Source organism: Camellia sinensis, chromosome 9 (assembly GCF_055761805.1).
Source record: "Camellia sinensis isolate YWXY chromosome 9, ASM5576180v1, whole genome shotgun sequence".
Classification (NCBI taxonomy): domain Eukaryota; kingdom Viridiplantae; phylum Streptophyta; class Magnoliopsida; order Ericales; family Theaceae; genus Camellia; species Camellia sinensis.
The window spans coordinates 188,220,170-188,232,603 of NC_138969.1; the positions used below are offsets into that span (position 1 = coordinate 188,220,170).

Sequence of the window (12,434 nt, forward strand, 5' to 3'; positions counted from 1 at the left end):
TGCGTGCACACGTGCACGCAAACCGAGGACCGAACCTAAGGCATAAAATACCACCCTACCAAGGCATGACAAGGGATGCAAGGTGGCATTCAAACATGTAAATTTCAGCACTGAAACATGATGCTAAATGGTCCCGAAACATGGAAATATGGCACCCAATGCATGGAATAAGTCCCGAAACTCAAAACTAGACACATGTATTGAACCACAAGTATACAAAGCAAGCATTATTTTATCATGAAGTCAAAAGACAAGGCCAAGGCAGTCCCAAAACATGCACATTTCTAGTTTACAGCATGGCCAAAAGATGCTAACATGATGGACTAAAATAGCATGCAACATTGGCTAGCAAGCATGGTTTACATGGCATGTATATGAAGAAAATGAGAACTCATCAAACCAGCCAAAAATAGTGAATAAAACATGCCAAAATATGCCCAAATAATCATTGAAATGCAGCCAATGCATGCAAAAATGAGGGGCTTCTTTAGAGGGCCTTGCAAAGGGCTGTTAAGCACATACAAGATAGACATGAAGCATAGCAAAACCTACTCTAGAAATGGACTATGACAGCCCTAAAACTCACCAAATTGGCCTTGAAATGGGTCTAGGAAACATGCAAAGAAAGGCCCCTTTGAAAGGCTTTGGATGGGATTGCTCTACACATGCATTGTAGACATAAAATATGGCCAAAAGGGCCTTGGACAGAGCCAAGGAAGACCCCAAAACTCACAAAATGAGGCCTGAAACATGACTTCGATGCATGCAAAATAGGGTCCCTTTGGAAGGCCCAAAAGACCACCAAACAAGACAAGGAGAGAGGGGGTCACCCCCCTCTAATTTTGACCCTCAAAAATGCATCTAAGCCACTAAAAATCCATTGGATTTCAGTGTCTAAGAGGCCAAACCATGGCCAATGCAAGTGCTCTAATGCATAGCCTTAATCATGAAGAGATGAAGCATGCATAGGGGGAAGATGACCCCAAACAGAAATGGGGCCTTAACCAAACTTGAAGAGGATGTCAAAAAAAGACTTTTTCCAGTTTATAGCAAATCTCAAAAATTCTCACAAGTAAGGCTAAAATAGGATGCAAAAATAGCCCTAAAAGAGAGATTGAACAAACAAGGAAGTAAATGACTTCTAACAGTAAAATGCCCTTAAACAAAGTTGAAAAGAGACTCAAAATAAGACACTTTATAGTTCAGGTCAAAGCCCAGAAATGCTTTCAAGTATGGAAAAAATAAGGAGCAAAATGAAGACCAAAAGAGGAAAAGAGTATGTTACCCTTGTAGCCAAGAACTCCAAAAGCAAAAGGGGTCCAAACTCTGAGCTAAAACCAGATTTTGGAGCTCAAAATGATCCTCAAAGAACCTCAACCCAATGGTAATTGAGTTTGATCAAGGGTGCCTAGGCAAATGAGAGCTATATCTCCAAGTATAGCTCTTGCTATGCACACCAAGGCAAGAGAAGGAGAGAGAGGCTGAGATTTGGCTCTAGAATTTGTAGAGAGAGAGAGACTTTTTTTAGAGTGAGAAGCTCCCAAGTTTCTCCAAGAAGTTCTCCTTTGAAAAAAGGGAGATGTATCATCATATATGGCCAACCTCAGAGTTGGCTCGAAAATATCTCATTTAAGGATAGCTGGCGGTTGTGGAAGACAACTAAAATGAGAATATCTAGCAATTTTGGGCTTTCTGGGCATAAGTGGTCGGCCGACCACCTTTTATGGTCGGCCTGCTACTTTTTCTGGTTTTTCAGGACAAAAAATGGGTATACCGGAACGAAAGGTGGTCGGCCAGTGAGTGGGAAGTCCAAAGATGGTCGTCCAGGTGTCCAAATTGAAGCCCCAGAAGTTAGCTTTCCAATGGCACGAACCTTGCATTAAAATTCCATCTGTGCAAAAAGTTATGCCTGTTTTGGTGAAGCCGCGCAGATTCGGTCCAACCGGAGTGATGCCCTACTTCAACCAACCATATCTCCTCCGTCCGGACTTCGATTTAGGAGATTATTGAGTGCATAATGAAGCCCCGGAAGTAAGCTTTCCAACGGTGGTGGCCTCATAGCTAGAATCCAAGTATGCAAATGAATAAGCCCGATTCAGCGAGGGCTGCTCGACTCTCTCCTACCCGGATTCATGCCGAATTTCTCCCAAACTAGTTTCTTCCCTCTTCTCTTCTTTTCTTCAACTCCAAACCCATAAGTAAGGTGTTTTGAAAGTTTTTTCAAATATTTCATCTATCTTTCATTCATTTCCACTTTATCCTTGCTCGGTTTACCGAAAAGCGCGACATTTAACAAAATGTGAGCCTCGGAACATCGTAGGAACTTTATTTTCAAAACGTTTTGAAAGAGAGGGTTTCAAGTCTAAAATCTTTTTATCAAGATTGTTTCGGTCCAAAAAAAGGGGTATGAAGTTGATATTTGACTCTCTCCTTGTCGAAGAAACTGAACCTTTGCCCTGCACACCTTTCTCCATCAAGTAAACCATCGGTCGCGTTCAAGTCTTAAGGGTGGTCAAAAATGGGGTGTCTACAGCTGCGAACTGATATACACAGTTCTCGCTCGAGCGACCAAACACAACAAGTGGCCTCACTCGAGCACAAGAAGCGTCGCTTGAGCACAGAATGCAAAGCTTTAGGTCTGCCACAGACGCACACGCAAGGTCGAGTGCAAGAAGTCTCGCTCGAGCGAAGAAGCAATTTCACCAGACTCGCTTGAGCGCAAGAAGCTTCGCTCGAGCGAAGAACTTCCCCATTTTAGAAAAAACTGCGTTTGGAAGAGAAACCTGAAGACCCTCAAACCTCGCTCGAGCGCAAGAAACCTCGCTCGAGCAAAGAAGCCAATTACACAAGGCTCACTCGAGCGTAAGAAGCCTCGCTCGAGCGAAGGAGCCAAAAGCTGGGTAACAACAACCTAGACCAAGTAATAACCAACCTGTTCCAAACTTGCCCAACAAGTTCTAAAGCTTAAATACAAAGGGTCAAAGGGGGAAAATAAGATACAGGCACAATAAGCAACCGCAGAACCCAAGTGCGGAACATAATAAAGGGACAAAATTGGAATCGCAATAAATAAATAAAAAATCACCCAATCTATTAAAACAGTGAAGAAGAAGAAGAAAAATATCAAACAAAATCTAAAATTATAATACCAAATAAAGAGTTAAACAACTACTATAAAATATGAATTAAATATTACTTTTTTTGACATTTTTAGGAGTAAATTTATTAAATAAGTTTACATATAATTTGTAAGGACTTTTTATTTGAATTGTAAAGTTAAATTACTAAGTTTGAGCCTTTTATTTTATAGATAGATGCCTCTAATCTAAATATATTTAAAGGTTAATTACATTTTTTATCCTTGTAAATTTCACTTTACTCTGTGTAGTTTTAATTTGAACAATTTGGCATTACACTTTAAGTCTAATTTCAATTTAGTCATTTCGTTAAAATTTTTATTAATTTTGTTTACGTGTACACCTTAAAAAATTGACAAGTGTTCTAAAAATTATTAATATTAACCTTCAATTTAGATGAAAAAATCAAATTAAAACTTTAAAAAATTGACAAGTGTTCTAAAATTATTAATTTTAATCTCCAATTTAGACAGAACAACCAAATTATTACCTTAAAAAATTGATAATCATCTCAAAATTATGAATTTTTACTTTCAATTTAGACGGAAGGACTAAATTCGAAATACAGTTGAAGTATAATAACCAAATTGTTCAAATTAAAATAATAGATTAAAGTAAAATTTGAATCAAACTACTAGGGTGAAACGTGTAATTAACTCTATATTTAAAAAATAAAATATTTGTAAATAAGTCATAAATGTACTAAATATATATATATATATATTTCTATTTAATGAATTTTTAAAATTCACAAATTATATATTTTTAAATGGGTAAATTACAAATACAACTTCTAAGATTTGTTTAAAATATAGATTAACCGTGCAATTTTGAAAATTAAATAATCCCTTGTCATAATTTTTTATTTAACAAAATTAATAGAAAAAATAAAATTTCTAACTATTCTTTCATACAAGAATATAATTTTATGAATTGTTAATTGAAATATATTTATGATATCATTAAAAATTGTTAATTAACTTGATAATTTAACAAAAAGGTAATTTGTTATGTGATTAAAAACTTGAAAGGATTTGACATAATTTTCAGAATTAGCAAAGACAATTCGTATTTTAAGCAAATCTTAGGGATATATTTGTATTTACCCTATTTAAATTTATTTGAAAAAGTAAAATCTTTATGGGAGATTTATCAATAAATTCCAAAATTTGAACTTATGAACCAATTGGTCCCATTTTTATTCTACTAAACTGTTTAGTCCCATTCAATTGTGAGGGACGTAATTACCCTCATTTAACCGTTATTGATGTGGCTGTTAGGGGAAAATTGGGTGTGGTGCATGTGTGTCTCACGTGCATAATTAGTGAATGGATGTGTGGTGTGTTGCATGTGATACATTGTGAGGGTGTCACAGAATGGCAAAACGCTGTAAGGGGTTTTTGTTTTGGGCTGGGTTAGTGTGTTTGGGGGTTCACACAGGCAGACACACACACATTCACAACACACACTGAAGACGTGCGTCTACGACCTAGCCTGGTCCGAATCCCACGACTCCCTCCTCGTCGTTGCCGTCACCGACGACTCTGTCAAGCTGTACGACCTCTCTCTCCCTCTTACTGTGAGCCCAGTTCGATCCCTCCATAAACACACTTGCAAAACCCGTTCCGTAGATTACAACCCAGTTCGCCGAGACTCCTTTATCACCTCGTCCTGGGACGATACTATCAAGCTCTGGACTATTGATCGACCCACCAGTGTTCGCACCTTCAAGGTATTCATCGATTTGGGTCAATGGAAATTTTGGGTTTAATGGATTGAGAAAATCTTGAATTGTCTGAATTGGTCGCAATTCATGATTTGGGTTTAATTGATGCAGAAAATCATGAATTGTTTTGAATTGTGTTTGTCAACAGCTCGATTCATGATTGTATCGTTTCACCTTCATCAGGTTCTACAACCTTAGGGAATGCCCTAACTTTGTTTTTCGTTGTATATAAAGTGGGGGAGTGAGGGGGGGAGGTGGTGATGGTGCGCCGCCGGGGACGGCGGCGGTGGTGGTCACACACACAGCACACACCAAACTCAGCTCTCTCTTCTCTCTCTAAGACACACCCAGTGCATAACACACACTAATACACGCACACGCACACACACTGCTGGCTTCAACACACCCACACACACACGCACAATGATACACACACACAGCACACACAACGCACACAGTACACACGGAATGAGCAATGTTTCCAAAAAAGGAACTGATCTAGCAAAACAAACCCACATTAAACTAAGGACACTCTCGTCCACACAGTTAAACAAAAATGGAAAAAAAAATAAAAAGGACCAAATCAACACACCAGCAGGACTATTTGGTATAATAGAATAAAAGTGGGATTATTTGGTATAATAGTTTGTAAAGTAAGATTTATTGGTAAATAACCCAATTTTTAATTAAAATATTAAAATGTTTATTAAAATAAAAAAATACTAATTAAAAAGTTGAAAACCATTTAAAAAAAAAAAAAACCAGCAGAGTGATTGCATTTTGTATAATCGTTCGTAACCTCCCTCTCCTCTCTCTCTGTAGACACTACTGACTCACTCAGCCAACAACTAGCCAAATTCAATCCGAACCCAAATTCAGAAACCCAAATCAACAAACCCATCAATCAAAGCTGTAGACGAAGATGTTGAGGAAATCGACAACCCCAAATTTTGAATTTCCATCCTTTGATACATATATAGATCTGCCTATATATACAGGTTGTGTTTTTTTGTAAATTTTTTTCAACACATCAACAGTTGGATCTAGAACTATTATTTTTATTGTTGTTGTTGTTGTTTGTCTGATTATAATACTTGTTTGTTTGTGTTTGTAAAACTATGTTTGTTTTATAGCAACTCATTTAGATTTGTTCAAAATCCTTGCTTTGAAAATGGTGAGTCTATTTCTCTCATATTTGTTTCTATTTTACATCATCAATGTCAAGTTTTTAAATGTTGTGAATTGATTAGTTTATTGGGGTAATTACACTGGTCTCTCATGAAATTTGGAGAAAATACAATAAATCTAATTTATAGATGTTGTGGATTCATTAGTTTAAAAACACGAGACACTTTTTGTTGAATTCAATGCACATTTTAACTATTTTACCTATTTGCAAGACATTTTTTTAAATCTAAATACCAATCCTAAACAAAGGCTTTTTTAAAGTAACAGACAAAAAAAAAAAAAAGAAAAGAAAAAAATAAGACATTTTTCACTAAATTTAGTGCACTTTTTGAAATCAATACAATTTTTAATATTTTTACATATTTTCAAGACACTTTTTACATTTCTCAATATTAAACAATGCCCGTAGGGCACTTGTTAGCTTTTGCCATTATAAAATTCATGTATTTTTTTTTTCTCTAATGCATTATTTTATATGCACTTTAAAAGCATAATTTTCATATAGTTGTGAATGAATTGAAGTTTGACTTGCTTTGGCATGAATTTTATGAGGTTCTATATATACTTTTGTAATATGAATGGGCATTTAAGGTTTGTTGCACTTAGATGAGAAGATTATGTTAGCCAAATTTCAAGATTTGGATTCAAATTTTAGTAGTAAAGTTACTTTTCCCAAATAAAAGTGTTAGTGGTCTATGTAGCTTGGTGAAATTTCATTAGGCAAATTCACAACTTAAAGGTGACTGAAATTTCACGGATGTAATTTCACTACATACAAAATCAAAATTCACAACTAATAGATCAAAACATAGTATACATACAAAATTCATATCACAAAAGAGATGAAGCTTCTGCAAATGCTTTGCATATGTGTCCTAAACTAAGGAAATTGTGATTTTTGCGGTAAACATAAAAATAGTTGAATATTTAACAAAAAAGTGTTTACATTGTTGATTTTACTAACGCTGTTTTTGGTTGGAGGATTTAGAAAACGAAAAAGAAAATGTAGAGGTAGGTGAAATGTGAATAAAATATACTTACATTTCACTTAGTTTCACACATTTTTTTCTTTTCATTTTCCAAATTCTTTTCCGAATCCCCCAACCAAACACAGCGTAAAAGATTCTATAATTTTTTTTTTTTTGGTAGCCTACAATAGTTAAATAGGCAATTCTTATCTACATAGGTGAAAGTCAAGAAAATAACAATTAGATTGCTTATATCAAAGTTAAAACAGGACTGTGCCATGATGAGAGCACTCGGAGGCCCTGAGCATTGTTACAAAAAGATAATTCATAAAATGGTTTCATTCTAATTTTTTCTTCTTCTTCTTCTACTGCCTTTATAGGGTTATTCCATCATCCCTCTTGGCATTTTAGCCCCAACAATATGGGAGGCTTGGGTTTGTGTGAAGGTAAGGATGATTCATCTCTATATTTTTCTTAACAAAGTAAGGATAAAATTAATTTATTTGCACCACACAAACATGATAAGTTGCTGAAATTTTTATAATGCAATTACTGGTGACATTGGATTCAAAAGTTACTCATCTTTCCTTGAGACATCAAACTTTTTTATCTGCTTCATTCTTTAATTTTTGAGGCATATAACATGCAAGCGCATGCTTTATATTCACCAGCATTGGCCGGTTTGGTATCATTTTCATTATTTTGTTTTCTAACATTTTTGTTGAATGGCTTCTGAAAATTGTTTTGAAAATATCAAAAAGTTGACTTCGAGTTTTTAAACTGTTATCACACAAAAACAAAAGCTATATATATGAAAACCAAATGGCTTTTCAAAATTTTTATTGTTTTCCTTTATTTATTATATCTCTAAATGGGTGATCCACTTTAAAAAATAGAGACGAAGTTTAGAGGCCGCTTTAGTTTGTACCTGAGTGATTATCATTTGAATACGATGGCTCATTCTCTTACCCTCTTATTTTCATGAGGACTTATAGTTCCATTTCCAATTTCGTTGTGTAGTGAACTACTTTGGATGATTTTGAATTGCTTTAGAGTTTCGTTCTAACTAAATAATTGGTTTACTTTTATTTTTATTTTTATTTTTTTTAACTTCTTGTTTGAGCTCTTAGTAGTGATTTTTGACAATCTTAGTGGGATTTCCAGTGACCCTCCGACGAAACTTCGGCAAGGCCATAAAACGCTTGCTCTCATCATCTATATCCAGATCTCGTCCATCAAGGCTGTCGGTACGTGTTGACTTTTGTTTACCAAGCCCCTTCTCCAGCATAGATCCAACTCTCCGGCCTTCCCTTCCCCTCTTTCTTCAGCCTCTTCCACTTTCATCACTTGCATGTCCTTTCCATTACCATTGTTGGATTTTTCTTCAATCCACACTCAAGTTTTCTAGTGACCTTTTAATGAGGATCCCACACTTTTCATCTAGTCTCTCTTTGTGATATTCATCATACTTTTCACTGCCAAATAGTGAGGCCATAGCTTCAGTACTACAGACATTCAAATGGTAGTAATTGGACAAATTACAGAAGCTTGCTAGGTTATCAATTTGGGATATTTTTCACAAGTAAACATGATCAAGTTTTGATGCCTGCCAAACTCTCTCTTTCTCTTTCTAAAAACCTCCTTCCTAGGCCTCAATTTGGGCCGGCCGGCCACCGCCTTCGGCTATGGAGGTCGGCTGGCCCAGTTCTTTTTTTGTGTTTGGTTGTTAGTCTTCCTTTTAATAAACTTGATTCCCCCTTTATTTTCCCACCGGGCTGCTGTAGATTTTGATTGGTTTTTTGAGGTGTTTTGGTGAACGTTATGGATGTTCACTGGGTCGGCAAAGAGGACGAACCAGATCTGGTTAGGATGTTCATTCGGACGCTTCTTTGCGAGTGGAAGTTTGAGGGGTGTTCTCCGTTCAGATCTTTGGAGGTGTTTCGGTATGTTGTTCGGGGGAAGCACTAGTGTTGAAGATCATCCAGATCTGTGTAGGATTTCATTTGAGCACTACTGTGCGTATGGGAGTTTGAGGGGTGAACGCCGTCCAGATGTGTGGTGGTGTCTCAGCGGTTGTCTTGATTAAGAGGAGGTCGGCGTAGTGGGTGTGTCTGGCTTTGGGTTGTTAGAGCTGTTTCAGCAGTGGAGAAGTATCAGCGATGGGAGTAGTTTAAGCAGTGGGTGTGTCTGGTTTTGGAGTAGAATCAGCAGTGGAGTAGTATCAGCAGTGGGTGTGTTTCTGCGGTGGAGTAGGATCAGCAGGAGGTCGGCGTTGGGTTGTTTCGACCATAGGAGTGGAGGTGTCAGTTGGTTTTGTTCAACTGTGGCAGTGGGTCTTGCTGCCATCGGTGGGTCTGGCTTCGGCCAAGGTAGCTTCTGCCATGGTTGTTTAAAAAAGAAAAATGCTTGGGAGCACTAATTAGTGCTTCCACTAATTAGGTGGCAGTGGGTCCCGCCATTAATGATGTGATGTTTTGGTCTTGGAGTTGTATTTTTTTATTTATTTTTTTACTTTTTTAATGCATTAGTGCTATTAGTGGTGATGTTTTTAGTGGGATGAATCATTGTTGTTTAAAAAATATGCATGCGTTCAGGCACAACTACCAGCAGGTTGGTGTTGGACCGGCCTGCACAGAGGTTGTTCAGATTTCTTGCCATGGAGCGTGGAGAGTGTGGGGGAGAAGCAAGGTAGACCGCAGCTGTGAGTTGTGGCAGGTATAGGAAATTGTAACGAGCGTGTGGTTGAGCATGCTGCTAAAGTGGCAGAGGTGATGGCTATGGAGTATAGCTGTGTATAAAATATGGATGCGAGTGTGTGGTTTGGAGCAGTGTGTCGTTTGTTGTGGAGAGTGTAGCAGCAGGGGTGACTTTTTGGGCAGCATAGGTGATGGCTATGGAGCAGTGTGTGGTTTGTTCTGGGGAGTATAGCAGCAGGGGTGACTTTTTGGGCAGCATAGGTGATGGCTATGGAGCATAGGTGATGGCTATATTTGGGAGTATAGCAGCAGGGGTGTATAAAATATTCAATAGTAGTGTGGTTTGTTGATTTGGTGTGGGGTTTTGGTTTTGGATTGTGTGGGTTAATTTTGTGGGGATTCATGTTTTTTTATTTTTCTAGTTAAGTTCTTGTTAACTTTTGTTTAAAAAAAAATGTGAGACCAAGGGGTTGGTTGTATGGATGTGAGTAGCAGTAGTAGGGGTAATTTGTATTTTCCGAATCTCTCTCGATGCATGTCATCTTCCTGTACCTTTAATTTCATGCTGTTAATGAAATTTTTCTTTGCTGATAAAAAAAAAAAAAAAAAAAAAAATCAATTTGGGATATTTTCACAATCTAAGTCCATTGGAATCTCTACTACTGTAAGTGCATTTCTCTCTATTTAGTGCTAGTGACTGGTGTGGCCATTGATATGCTAGAGATTTTGAACCAACTAGAGATCAAACATAGATCACTCCAACTGTGTTCTATCATTTCATTTTGCATGTGTCAAATTGCACTTGAGTCATTGATCTCCTTTAGCAAGTTTTTTAATCCCTCTAGTGCTTTTGAGTTTGTTTTTCATCTTGTGGTTGATTCTCTACCAAATAATATTGAAAAAAGGATTTCTTGGTCCCATGGCCAAGGCAAACCCCAAGTGTGCTAGAAAGGATAAAGGCAAATCCATTTTAGCAACTTCAACCGAGGAAAGATTCAATGCCCTGCTCCAAAATCCCTTGGAAGAGATGTACTAATTCCTTGATCCTTTGAGTATTGAGCTGATCAAATCCGTTGTTAGAGAATCATCTTGTTTAGATTCAGAGGAATTTCAACATTCTTTCAAACAACTATTGGAAGATTGTAAGGATGATCTTGAAGCTCTTGTACGTCTAGAAAAGCTTAACCACTGTGTGCTAGGTCCATCCAATAAGGAAAAGGATCACCCTAAAGCCTCTACTAATGATGAGATGGCTACTGATAGAGAAAAGGTTGAGCTAGAAACTAGGCATACACTGCAGCAATCCTTTGAGATGGAACTTAAAGAGGCATCCATGACGGATGAAATACAACACTCAACGACACCTAACGTTGTAGAAACATCTGGAAATCTATGAGAACAAGGCCATTTCAAGTTGTTAAACAAGGGCAACAACAATACATTGGGAAGAAATTTTCTTCTCATTGATCATAGCAACCATGAATCACAAGCCCCTGGTAAAAAATTCCAATTCTTTCATTGACCAAGCTTGTTTTAGATGTCAAGCTTCACAAGATAGAGTGCCCCTACAATCAAATGAATATCGATTCCTTGGAGATGCAAGCCCCTGCTATAGAAGTGACTAATAATTCCATTCTTGGCTGCAAGTCAAATATCCTTCGAGTGGATGAATTGGTCATTCCAACGGTTCAGTCTTCTGATGCTAACCCTATTCTGGATAAGCATGATTTTGTTTTTAGCGAGAAAGACGTGACTTGTGGTATAGTTAGCTCCTCCAAAATATTTCAACTTTTTGCAAAAGGATCTAAGCGAACTGAGGCCGTGCGATGAGAGCTATATGAGGTTGTGGATGTATCTCAACCTCAAGCTTGTTCTTGGAAAAAAAAGGAAAAAGGAGAGAGTCATTGAAGATAGTTGTTCTAATCGTTATCTTTTCCAAGCCCCTCAACGTCGTTGTCTCCATTAGCCACCCAATCGAATGTCACAATTTACTTCATATTCAACACTTATGGCTTTTGTTTTTTTACCTCTTCTCTTTGCAGGTCTTGTGATGTCTTGGTTTTCATCTGCGATGTGTGGTGTTGGAGTTTATTTGACTGAAGGATGCTAAGGAGCTTGCTAGCTTTAGATTCTCGAAGACTATCATTTTGGAAGCTTCATATCTAGTTTAAAGGAGCTATCGAATATCAAGTGCTTGGTGATGATTGTGAATTTAGTTGGTTGTATTTTCTTTTCCTTATTTTTCTTTCTTCTTGCAATGGACTCTGGCTGGGTATGTAAATTGAGTATTAGTACTCTTTTATGTATGTTTTTTCATAACCTTTTAATGAAGGTCTTATGATTGGTTCCACACAAACATGACAAGTTGCTGAAATTTCTATAATGCAATTACTTGTGACATTGGATTCAAAAGTTACTCATCTTTTCTTGAGACATCTAACTATCTGCTTCCTTCTTTAACTGTTGATGCATATATCATGCATGTGCCTTCTTTATATTCACCAACATTGGCCAGTTTGCTATCATTTTCATTCTTTTGCTTCCTCTCAACTTTTTTGTTGAATGGTTTTAGAAAATTGTTTAGAAAATATCAAAAAGTTGTTTTTTAGTTTTTTAACACAAAAATAAAAGCTATATGAAAACCAGTTAGTGTTTTCAAAATTTTCATTGTTTTCGTTTCTTTATTTATTATTATCTCTAAATGGGTGGTCGGCTCTGT

General features: G+C 36.9%; 1 long non-coding RNA gene across 2 annotated transcripts; it reads left to right on the plus strand.

Annotated features, from left to right (window-relative positions):
• The first annotated feature begins 5,629 nt into the window (after window positions 1-5,629).
• Window positions 5,630-12,127, plus strand: LOC114320150 (uncharacterized). 2 transcript variants are annotated; one of them, XR_014340758.1, is made up of 4 exons: window positions 5,635-5,861; window positions 7,400-7,465; window positions 8,184-8,266; window positions 11,758-12,127. It is a non-coding gene; the product is annotated as an uncharacterized LOC114320150 (long non-coding RNA). The 2 variants fall into 2 exon arrangements; XR_003649716.2 differs by lacking the exon at window positions 8,184-8,266 and having other exon boundaries at window positions 5,630-5,861.
• Window positions 12,128-12,434: the final 307 nt, after the last annotated feature.